Here is a 12,731-nt window from a genome sequence, read left to right on the forward strand (position 1 = left end):
AAGTTTTGGACACTCCCCTCACCGAAGATGAAGGAAGTGGCAGCGCTGCCTGCACCCCCCATTCCCTGCCCCTGCGCCCCTGGGGGAGGAGGTAGAGATATCGGGAGCAGAGCTGAGCCCGGGAAGAAGGGAGGGGTGGGGGGAAGGTGTTCTCAAGGTGTGGCAATGCTTTTCACTGTCCTGCTCTGTTATGTGTTGTTAGTGTCTGTAATAAGTGTATGTTCTTTTTTCCTTCCCCTAACGAGTCTGCCTTTTGCTCGTGATCATAAAAGGGGGATTTTCCCCCATCCCAGTCCTATCTCGAACCCCAAGCCTGGCTCTCTGTCCCTTCTCATTGCCGGAGGGGAAGGGAGAGAGAGCTGCTGCATTGTGGTTGGCTGCCAACCAGGCCTAAACCACGACAGTATTCCAGACCCCCTTCATTTTTGAAGGGCAGTGTCCAACCTAGGCACATACCTCCAGCAGGGACCTCCCAAGTGCTCGACAGAATGTAAGAATTACTTGAAGGATTACTTGTAGGTCTTGTTCACTAGTCTGTTCGTACAGTCCTGCATAGCGTTCACCTGTTGCACAGCAGTCGTGCCCCAGGCTTCCGTTCAGTTTATGGCCCGCTGTAATTCCTAGAACCTTTTGTCAAGTGCTTCCTAGCTGTTTAGCCCCAAACTGTACTCATGAAATTGATTATTCCTGCCCAGGGGTAGTGCTTTGCGCTTGGCTTGACAAAATTTCATCCCTGCTTTTTTGCTGCGTGTTTCTCCAATCTGTCACCTTTAAATTCAAATCCTGCCTCTGGCTTATTTGGGGGGAAGGAGGTAAAGCAGCGACGTACCAAGTATGGTCCCCGTAACCTCAGGCCCTGAGGTAGAAAAAAGAGAAAGCAAGGGGAGGAGGATCCAAGACTTGGCACGTTGCGCTGACAGCTCTACCTTTGCAGCAGGAGGGAAAAGCAGTGACTGCGAAACTTCACGCAAGAGCCAAAAGGTCGCAGTGGGGTCCTGCTTCTGCCCCGGGCTCCGGCACCGGCTGTCAGCCCGCGGCCCCTCCGCTCGGTCGAAGTCCCTGGAGCCACGGAGCGAGGCCCCTTGGGAGCTCAGAGGGCAGTTGTCACTTTGCTGGATCGGGGCTTTAATCTTTAGATGAGGTGTGACTACAGGAACACAAGTGAGATTAGCCACAACCGGATTTTTTCTTTTTTTTTTTTTTTTTTTTCTACCTCCCAGTAAGAAGGATTAACAAGGCATTTCCGGGTTTGGCACCTGTATTGGGCTGACGGGACGAAGTACGTTACAAAAATTCACTGTTGGCACTTAAGCAAACAGCAGTGCGCACTTTTCAGAAATGTACTCAGGGTAAATACGCAGAAAAAAGGAGGTTTTTTTTTTTTTTTTTTTAGTCTTGCTTTCGGTAGAAACATTGTCTCATTTACAGGCAGATTTGTATATCTGATAATGATTCCAGTATTCAGCAGTGGCTGTTTTGGGCTATTTGTTTGGAAGCTTCTGATAGCTTAGTCTGAGCTCGTTTCAGAGCTTCTCATAACTGTGGGACCATCTGTTACCCACCCCACTTTTTTCTTTCCTTGATTGGTTTCACACGGGCCCTTTAGTTCGTTTTAAATTAGGGTGGTCTGGAGAAAATCATACTGTATTCTGCAGCTGTTTCCCTCCTCCCCCCTCAATTAGACGGAAAACATCCCAGGATGAAGGGTGGTGTTGAATTTACCAGGCTTAGAGGGGAAAAAAGGGTGTGGGGGGATTTTCTCCAAAGATGGAAGGTTTCTGTAGATAAGCCTATAAAACCTGCAGAAGCTGGTAATGATCACAATCCTGTACTGCCATCCTTGGTAACTTCCAGTATTTTTTCCACCTAGACAGAACAGCTAAAAATATTGAGACTCCTTTTACTCGTACCGATGACCTCTTATGTCTATACGCACATACATTCATGCATATATACACACACACGCTGTTGACCTTTTAAATATATACATAAATAATATATCGTTTATAAGTATACATCATATACATGTGCATAATATAAAAAAAACATCTGTCTCCTTTCCTTGGGGATTTTATCTTTAATTGAAAAAGCTCTGGCTTCCAACTCATGCAGGTCATGAGTGAGGCTGGAGAACTATAAGGGAAAGTGATATTAGAAAATTCCTAGGAGCCTATTGAAAAATATCTCCAGACAGAGGAACCTAGAGGCCTGCTTTGGAAATTGCCTTTTTTATATATATATATATATATATATATAATTTTAGACTCTGAGCAAGAGCTAGAGAATGCTGGACTGGGGAATTGCTACTGTGGGGAAGATTTTTAGAAATGATAGTTCAGAAACAGAAGGGCAATGCCAAGCTGAAGGAACCTTGCCTCCCTTCCCTTGTCAGTTTGTCTTAACGAAGGGAGTCCTGTGAAATCCTCTGGGCTTTAAACACTTCACATTTCAAACCAGGGCGGGGGAAAATAAGGAATGGCTGACGAGTTCTAATATCCTCTGCGTCGTGTGAAATAGTGTTGCAACAGACCATTGACAAGCACAGGAGCAGTCTTAATTCGAGATGTTAATTTTCAAAGCACAAAAAGTCCACACGCTGGCTGCAGGAAACGGGTGGGGTTTTTTTTTTGCAGAATTGCTCATGGCACGTCACAGCTGTGAGATTTGCCCGAGTGCAGCCGTTCTGCCTGTCCCGCGGTACCTTCGGTCGGAGTTTGGCACGAGCTCCTCCACTTGAAATCTTCTCGCATCTCTATTTCATGGCTCCGGAGAGGACAAACGCAGGCAAAACCCACCAGCCTTGGAGGTGTTTTTATTTGGGCTGGCAGTAGGGCGCTGCGTGGCTCGGGCTGGCTGGGTATTACCTGTCATACGCCGTCTCTCCTGCCCCTGCTCTCTTAGAGCCAGGCTGGGGTTACCTGCCTGCAGCCCCGGGCTGTGCTGCCCTTGTCAGCTCCTGGGGCTTGCGCAGGGCTCCCACGCTGCGGGGAGAGTGAGAGGAGAGCCCTGAGCTGCTGGTGGGACAGGGAAGGTTCCCAGAGCCCCTCGTGGGGGTTGGCAAAGACGGCCCCCCGAATAAAACGGGAAGAGGCACGCGCTCCCCGTTTGCGCCGGGAGGAGTGTGAGGACTTCCCCCCCCCCCCCCCCAGTGATGTAAAGACACCAGCCCCCCTCCAGCAGCTCAGGAAAGGGCTCGTGCAAGTGTCTGGTTACTGAAATAATGCTGCGGCGGTGCTGCTGTGCCTTTGCCGGGCACTTGACGTGCGGAAAACAGACTCCACAATCTGATAGATTGTAAAGTAGGTATGTTTATTCAGCGCTGGGCACATAGGGGATCACTCCTCCAAATATGTGCTACCATGTGGCACCGTTGCCTTAGATTTATAGAGCAAATGATTACATATTCATAATATTTCGCAATACGCCTATACATATGCATCACCTATCCCCGCTTCGTATTAAAATTAGCATTTCCATGATCTCCTCCCAGTTGAGTCTGTGCAGTGAGTTCCTTTGGTCCTGGGCAGGGGTCGTGAAGGGCTGGGCGGTGGTCGTGGGAGGAAGTATCTCCTCTTCCTCAGTGCTGAACTTTTCACCCCGAATTCCTGCGCAGTCTCTGTCACCCCCCTGGACCCGCAGAGCAGGTTTGTGCCGTTGTGGGGTTAATCTTCGCTTACTCAGGGGTGGAGGAGGCTTTTTACTTAAACAGGAGATAGTGGTCCAGCAACACAAACATCTTCACTTACTCAGGGGTGGAGGAGGCTTTTTACTTAAACAGGAGATAGTGGTCGAGCAACACAAACACCTCCTACAAGCTAGGCAAACTCTTATCTCGACTATTTCCCTCCTCATCCCCTTCTTGCTATTCCCATATTAACCCTTACATCCCCTGTTCCTATCTAGGCCCTGTATCACACTGAGGTGCGAGATCCCCCACCGCCGCTTGCCGCAGGCAGGGGTGCGACAAGGAAGAGGCAAGGCTGCAGGATGAACCTGCAGATGCCCTGTCCGGGGAGGAGGAGCACCCCCCCGCTGTGCCCTGTGCCAGCAGCTGGCAGTGCCCTTGGCGACAGGGGGGAGCCTTTCCAGAGCTGTCTCAAAAAAAAACCCTCCCCCTGCTCTGCTCCCTGCGCTTAACGCAAACCGCCTCTCTGTGAAAGCCTCTTGAGGTGTTGGCGGGTACCACCCCCCGCTGCCCAGGGCAGCTTTGCCCCTTTCCAGGAGGGGCATGATACAGGGCCTAGATAGGAACAGGGGATGTAAGGGTTAATGTGGGAATAGCAAGAAGGGGATGAGGAGGGAAATAGTCGAGATAAGAGTTTGACTAGCTTGTACGAGGTGTTTGTGTTGCTCAGACCACTATCTCCTGTTCAAGTAAAAAGCCTCCTCCACCCCTGAGTAAGTGAAGATGTTTGTGTTGCTGGACCACTATCTCCTGTTTAAGTACAAAGCCTCCTCCACCCCTGAGTAAGTGAAGATTACCCCACAACCGGCACAAACCTGCTCTGCGGGTCCAGGGGGTGACAGAGACTGCGCAGGAATTCGGGGTGAAAAGTTCAGCACTGAGGAAGAGGAGATACTTCCTCCCACGACCACCGCCCAGCCCTTCACGACCCCTGCCCAGGACCAAAGGAACTCACTGCGCAGACTCAACTGGGAGGAGACCATGGAAATGCTAATTTTAATACGAAGCGGGGATAGGTGATGCATATGTATAGGCGTATTGCGAAATATTATGAATATGTAATCATTTGCTCTATAAATCTAAGGCAACGGTGCCACATGGGAGCACACACATTCGGAGGAGCGATCCCCTGTGTGCCCAGCGCTGAATAAACATACCTACTTTACAATCTATCGGATTGTGGAGTCTGTTTTCCGCACGTCAGGCACCCTTACCAGACACCTTTTAGCTTGGCAGCTGGGCTTTCTAGGAAAGGGGAGGGGTTGGCATTGGGCTCTTACGCCAAGTGTCGCTTGCTGGGGTAAACTGGGGGCGGCCGCCTCGTTCATCAGCGCGACCAGCCCCGGGTGCGACCCAAAATGTGCTTCTGCACCGCAGGGGCCAGGGGTAAAAAAAGGCACTGGCCCAGGTAATCAGGCTTGCTTTCTATAAGCAAAAGAGGAGCTACAGCTAAGGCTTTTTTTTTTTTTTTTTAGTAATGGTGTCTTTACAACTCCATGCTCTGCTGCCCCTACAGATCCCAGGGCGAGGAGACAGAGGTAGCCAAGGAGCTCTTTGCCTCCTGCCCCACAGCTGCTGCCTGGGTGATCGCACCTGAGCAGTCCCGTGAGGAACCGGGGGGAAGCTCAGGTACTGGGGAAAGGGATCCTGAATTTTCAGCTCTGGGGTTTATGTCTGAAACTAAACAAAATGAAGCCTGCTTTGCAGGATCTCACGTTTTTCAGTGGTACGCATCAGCAGTTGCTTTTTTCCCACTCCTGAGTGAGGAACTTTAAGAGCAGGGATGCTGCTGCTGTATCTTGTATAAGTATCTAGTTTAAATCAGTGTTTCTACCCGACTCCTCTTCTGGTTTGCTATGTAGCCACCTACAGCCTAAGAAAGGCAAGACTGAGTTGAGGTATCCTGACTTCCCCGGCTGCGTCTCCGTTCCTGTAAGACGTATAAACACCCTTCTTCTTATTTTAGCGAGTAGGGAGTCCCTGCCAGGTTTGGGACCGGGGGTTCGCCTTGCAGGACAGCTCCGAATCCCCAGAGGCAGGCACAGAGCTTCCCAGAGGGACCCTTTCCAGCCGTGGGCTCGTAATCACGGCGGCTGTACCCGTTAAGACCCTGCCGCCAGAGCCGGGAATAGAGCTGAGTGATCCTGGCGCTCGGCAGCCTTGCGGATCGTTTTGTGATTTACAGCCTCCCGCGTGACACCTTAATTCATCCCGTTCTGCCGCGGGCGGCGCGGCACGGGCGCGAGCTGCTGCCCACCCACCCACCCACCCACCCACCCACCCAGGCGCGAGAGGCCGCAGCGCTCCGTGGGGACCCCCAGCGACAAATCTGGCTTTTCCCACCTTTCGGCTTGCAGCCTGAACGCTTGCCGTTTTAAAGCAGCTCTCTTAACACAGCTTAGGACTGGGTGTCTGGATTGGGTGGGCCCTGGACTGGTTATTGAGAGGCTTTTGCTTGGCTGAGTGTTTTTGCTGATGTGAACGGAGCCGTTGCCTTCAGATATGTCCTGCCAGCGTTTCTGTATTGCTCCTGCTGTGGTGGGCAAGAGGTATAGCTGAGGCGAGATGCAGTGCCTCTGACAGGCACGAAGAACAGCGCGTGCAAAGCTCTGCCTGGGTGCCTGGGAAGCGGAATAAACAACTGTTAAAAGAAAATAACCTCGTTCTTCGTGAGCGCTTGCAGGGAAGCGTGTGCCGGGGGGTGCTGTGTGCGCTGGCATGGAAGGCACACCCGGGGAAGGTGGGTGCTTTTCCTTTTCCCCGCGGCCGGGCCCCTGCTCGCTTTGCAAGGCCGTGCCTTGTCATGAGAGACAAAGCATGCGCTAGGAGACGTGCAGCAGGATGGCTCAGAACTGCGAAAAGAATGAAGAGCTGAGCAAAACGGGGTGTTTTGCTCGGCTGGGGAACATTTATTGTTTGGAGGTAACGGCACGGCGGAGCAGTTCCTGCTTTTCAGTGAAGGTTTTGGGTATCAGTGATCAGAATCAGACTTGGGACCACGCAGCTGCTGACGTGATGGGTGGGGATACTGAAGAGGTGGGGATGACCGCAAAGCCACTGGTCTGACCGGGGAGGAAACGGAGAAAAGCCTCCAAAGAAGTATCAGAGGATGGAAGGAAGCCTGTGCCGAGGAACAGAACGGTGTGGAGACCGCAGTGTGGCTGCGGTGAGCACAGTATTTTAAGTGCAAACTCATAATGGCTGGTGTGCGTGCGTGTGTAGAGTCGAGAGAAACCGGCCAAGCCCTGGAGTTTGACACTGTAATTCAGGCACACGCGAGTGCCTGAGGACTGTTTCTGATCACAAGCAAGTAACGCTTCTGTTTTGTGTCTCAGCCAGGAGGTGGATCCCGCAACCTTGATGCCACCAACGCGCAGTTTTTGTGCTGAGCCTGACGAAATCCTATCACTGATGAGCTCAGCAAATACTCGGATCTTGAACTGTGAGTCCCCGTGAGAGCTAAAGCCACAATGTGTTTTTCCCCACTGGCAATTATTGAGTGGGATTTCCATTTCTCCCTTGCGCTTGCTTTCTCTTTCTCCCTGTCCCCAGGCTCTTTGGGAAGGCTGAGATGGTGTGGCCACCTGCGCATCGGCCAATCTCTTCAAAGGGCATCTGCAACCCCCCGTGCTAATCCTCCTGCAAGAGGAAGGACACTCGTAGGCCTCACCTGCAAATCCACACTCAGAATATTAAGCCTGCTATAAAACCTGGCCTGTCACCGCATCTGCTGACTCTTGTTTCCGAAGAAATTTTTGCAGGCGAGTTTCTCCTTCCTGTGATCTTCCTTTGAAATGTTGCTTCAGGTTAAAGTCGTACTGCTCGTTCCGCCCACTCTTACGAGAAGAAATGGCAACACCTAGGGAGAGCCAACATTATTCACTGCACTAATAGCGCTGGACACGATAGATAGGCCACGTTTTCAAAGCGACCTCTAAAGCTGTGCAAGTCTGCAGATTCAGCAAAAGCAGGAGGCTCGACCCCTGCATCTGGGGGTTGGCTGCTGGCACCGTGCAGGCAAGGACTCCCTGGGGACTGGGGACTCCCCCGAGGGAGGAGCTGCAGTTCCCTCTACCAGCCCGCAGTGGGGCACACTTAGGACATACCCGGGCGGCAAAAGCAAGGGGAACTTCAGCACCAGCTGAAACACGCAGCCGATGCATGACTGAAGCTTTTGGAGCTTTGTAAGTGCTGAGAGCACTGTAAGGTCCCCCGTTGCCTTGCCCCGTGTGGGGGTTCCTCTGCCAGGGCGCGGAAGGAAGGGCTCCAGCTGGCTGAGATGTGGGGCTGGGGCTCGGCTGGCAGCATGAGGTGCTCCAGAGGTTGCGGGGTGGCACGAGGGGAGGGGTGGTGTCCCTCCCTGGAAGGAGGCGCTTCCATGTGTCCCGCTGACAAAGGGTTGGGCGGGCAGCAAGGGGACAGCCCGCTCAAGCTGATCTTTGGCGGGTGCTCAGCTGGGTAGGTTCCCCCTAATCAGAAGGTGCAATCCTAGAAAGTGCAATCCTATTAATGCAAACCAGGCAGGGGCAACAGAGCCTGGCAGCGAGCTGGGACGGCGGCACATGGAGCAGCACTCTGCTGCTGCCTTAGATGTGTTCACGGGGGGGGGAATGGAAGTTGGGTGAGGGCTTTCAGCCAGGTAACAAATCAGTATTTAACTCATTAGCTCTTGCTCGGGGTGGGGACCTGTCGCCGTGGCAAACAAAGCAGAGGCAGTAAAGCATGTATTTGTGGAGGTGGCTGCGGGTTACTGCGCCTCGGCTGTCCTCTGCCCACTCAGACCCTGCTCTCAGGCCCTCCCAGAGAAGCAGCACTGGTAAGCGACCACTTCCAACGAAAACATCCAGCGCCTTCACCTCAAATCCCGGTTTATGACACGGACACAGCAAGCCCTGCTCCAGCCTCCCTCGCACCCCTCCTGGTGCCTCTGAGGCTACGTGCAATCCAGAGCGCCTGCGGGGGCGTTTATACTGATTTCTGGAGCAGGCGGCAAGTACTGCCCGGTCGGAAAGCTCAGAGCAAAGGAAAGGCAGAGGGTACAAGGCAGAGGATCGTGGATCTCGGCGCAGCACCTGTGAAGGTGCTGGTAGGGCTTAAGCAGAAAACCCCACGCAAGTTCAGAAACACACATCTTAAAAATTCATCGTGCAAAAGGGCATTCAATTCACTTCTGGGCGCTTAATGGTGAATTCTGTCTGTCTTTTGCCCATGGCCATAATGGGTTAGTCATCCTCCCTGTCCTTGTCTCAATCCCGAATCTTTTGTTTTATTTTCTCCTCCCCATCCCTGAGGAGTGAGCGAGCGAGCAGCTGCTTGGTGCTCAGTTGCCCTCTGGGCTCAAACCACAACCACCACGTTTAGGCACAGATGGCTTTGGAGCTTGCATAAAATCTGGTACCTGAGAGCAACACCAAACTTTCGAGGGCTTTATCCTTAAAGATAAGGATGATAGCAATCTGATAAAACTGATCTAATTCTGATGAATCCATCAGGGATCACACGGAGATACAGAAAGAGGAATCAATAAGGCATTAACAGATGCTAGAGCTGCTGCCAGTAAACCAATTTGGAAGTGTCCAGCGCACCGCAGCTTGTAAAATACACCTTGGGCTGTAATTGTGGACTAAACCACGGAATAATAAGGATCCAGCTGCAGGAGCCAAGGGCTTGCAGCGGGCTCGGAGCGGCACACAGGTGAAGGAAGGGATACACCCGCTGCGTTCCCCCTAGCAGAGGAACCAGTGAGGTCTGAGCGGTCACCATCCGCAGCTGTACTGCTCCACAGCGGGTGCTTTGGGACGAGCTGGAAGGGCAACAAAACTAGACATCGGGGAGAAAGCGCTGAGAATTAAACTCTGGCCAGGGCTCTGGTGAAGGGAGTTTTTAAAAATCTGCCTGTACCATGAAGAATACTTCTAGAAATTGATTCCCGTGCGCTAGAGAAATTCACCTCGTGTCCCTGTAGATAACGAAGCTGACTCGGTGCTACAGGTTTTGAGTGTGGCGTCTTAGCTGCAGCCTAAGATAGCAGCAAGTAATAGCAGCAGTGGCAAAAAATGGAAATGCGAGTGCCCGTGTGCTTCGTCTTTACAAAATCTCTCTCCAGTTCGGTAACTTTTGCCGAGCGATGCCCAGGCTATCGGCCTGGATACCACATCTCCTTCCCTGCAGAAAACGAGTTTGGCGCGTGGGCCCCAGGGGCAAGGGAGAAGAGGCAGCACCACTACAAAGGCAGAGCAGCTCGGAGACGAGTACAATCAATTTTACCACGGGGGTGCCGCGAGCCCCCCGCCTCCCTGTTCAATATCCCCTGTTGCTGAGGCGCAGCGGGTGAGTGCTAGCGAAGCGGTTGCAGTTTAAGCCCTGACTCGGGATGAGGTGGTTCCTGCACGACGCGTGTCCTGGGGGAGTAACCCCCCGCTGCGGGACGGAGCGTGGTCTGCCAGGCACCGGCTGCTTGCTCTGTGCCCTTTGCTGGGTTAGATGCAGAGAACTCGGTTGCAACTTTGCCAAAGACGCTGGGGTAGAGCCCAGCAAGAATCTGCCACAGCTGCAGGCTGAAAGCCGTCTGCCCTGCCTGCGTGGGCTGTCTGGGGCCATAAGCCAGGCTGCTTCCATTTTGGCTTTTTGGGTAGACCCGAGAAGTTTCTTTTTTTTTTTTTTGTCCTTCGGCTTGAGTTTCCCCTGCTCCTTGGCCCTTTCCTCATCCAGAAATGTGCATGCCGAACGCGGTAAGGCCCGAGAAAGCTGTTACAAAGCTTATTTTATTTATCTTTACCAGAAGCGTGTTTAAAAGAACTAATAATTTGAGCTTTCACTTTTTTTTTTCCTCATTTCCAGGAGGAATGGTGAGTGCAGTACAACTCTAAGTAATGTTTTGTATCTAAGGAAGAGAAGGAATGCTAAATACAAAAACTGTCCTCTCTTCCACACTGGAGAAAAAATCATTTTATTCAAGGAGTCAATATACTACTGAATAGGTAAGTGGCTGCAGAAAGCCTGAAAGGTTTGGTTATCAGTGAGGGAAAAAACAAATACAAGCCGTGGGCGAGGGTTGCTCTTCCTGGTGTGACCCCTGTGGGGCAGGGTGTTGTTGCTCACGGTGAGCCCCCCACTCCTGGTGGATACCGGTCAGAAAGGTTTGGACCATAAGAGCAGTGTGATTTCAGCCTGGCACTCTAGGGGGGTACCGAGTGACTTTGTTGGGACCACGGAACCTGTGTGAAGGTTCCCGCCTCAGGGTATGGTCCTAAAGTAGATGGTCCCCAGCGTGCCAACATCTGGCTTATCGAGCAGTATAAATTCCATCTGGAGGAGGACGCAAGGTGGCACGTTCGAGTTCTCCAGGAGCGCTGTGTGGTCTTCGTGTTGGCGTAACATCTATGCTATTCCCCTGTTGTACCTTCTGCTTATCCCGCAGTTTAGGGCTGTTCTGCTGCACTGAGGATATTTGGGGCTGGTTCCCGCAGAGACTTTCTTCAGGGATCAGTACTGGCTGGAAAAGAGCCTCTAGAGAAACACCACACCGCCGGCACGCTCAGCACTGCAGCCCAGCAAAGGGGCCTGGCCCCACTGATGTAGCTGCAGCCGGGCGGCAGTCCTGCCCGGGGAAAGGCAGCTCGGGAGTTTCCCCTCTCCTCTTCAGAAGGGACCGCGGAGACGGAGGTGTGTGGAACTCGGGGGTGCGTTATTAACCACGTTGCTTGCTGACAAAGTCACCACGTTGTCGGGTTGCAGCCCCCACGGGGCTGGGGTGCAGAAGCGGGTGTTGCCACGGGCTGGAGACAGCCAGCTGGGAAAGATGAAAGTCTGTGGGAATCCCGATCTGACGGGGGAAGCAAGGTAAGCCTGACCTCTGCCTGGAAGGTAAAGAGGCGCTGTCAGCTTTCGTGAGACGCTGGCCTTTGTCTCCCATCAGTCAGTTTGCTCCTGGAAAGTTTGCAGCCAGAATACATAGTGGCAAAGCGGCTCACGGATCGCTCTTACCCTGCTTCCTAGCATCTCGGTGCGCTGCCCTTGATTTTCTTGTAAAAAACCTATTTCAGAGGCTTAATCTTAGCCCTGTGCTGTTGCAGGCCGCGCTGTGGTCCGTGCTAACGCGTCTGTGAGACAGTTTTCCAGACCCTGAGGAGGGTTTCTGATCCTCTCCAGAGCCCAAGCCCTGTGGGCGCGTCTCTGGGTCCCAGACACTACCTGCTGAGCACTCGCTCTCCGCGTGGCACCCGTGTTTTGATTAGTCAGGACAGGTCTCTGCTTCCCAGCGTGGGCGAGTTGTAGTGTTACCTGGACGTTGGGAGGAGGACAGACTTCCTAGCACGAGCTGCCTCCTAACTGATGTGCTGTATCGCACGACAGAGGCTTCTCCCAGAGCCCCAGCAAAGGAAAACATTCAACCCAGTGGTTTGTTTTGCAGGCGTTTCCCCAAATCCATAAGGGCCAGGGGGAAAAAAAACAACCAACCAAAAAAAAAAAAAACCAACCAACCAACCAAAAAAAAAAAACCCAACCAACAAACCAAAAAAAAAAAAAAACAACCAACCAAAAAAACCAACCAAACAAAAAAACCCCACAAACAAACAAAAAAACCCCAGTATCTTTTGTTTCATGATCCCAGAAATGTTTTTTTAAAGGGAAATAAACCCTGAAGGTAATTTTGATTCATTCAAAATGTTGTTTAGCAGAGCAAAACATCTATTCTGATCATAACTATCAATTTAATTTATAAGCAAACAAAATCAAAATGTTGTTTACTTAACAAAAAAAAAAAAAAAAAAAAAAAACCAAAACTAAGCCAAACCTGTTTGGATAATTTGTGAAACTTGACTTTTGAAATTTTGAAGGAGTGGTGTTTTACTAGTGGAGATGGTCACGACAATTTTGCCCAGCCGTTCTTCCTGCTCTTTCGATAAAATGTGCCAGGGTTAGCGAGCGGGCTCTGGAACAGCACCGACAGAACCGCGGGGGCAGCTGGCAGGACTTCGCTGGGAGTATTCTGTACCGTGCAAAGTCAGAGACGCTCAGGCAAACGTAGCAAGAGAGGGGAAAA

This window comes from Tyto alba, unplaced genomic scaffold (assembly GCF_018691265.1).
Source record: "Tyto alba isolate M040663 unplaced genomic scaffold, T.alba_DEE_v4.0 Super-Scaffold_48, whole genome shotgun sequence".
Lineage (NCBI taxonomy): Eukaryota > Metazoa > Chordata > Aves > Strigiformes > Tytonidae > Tyto > Tyto alba.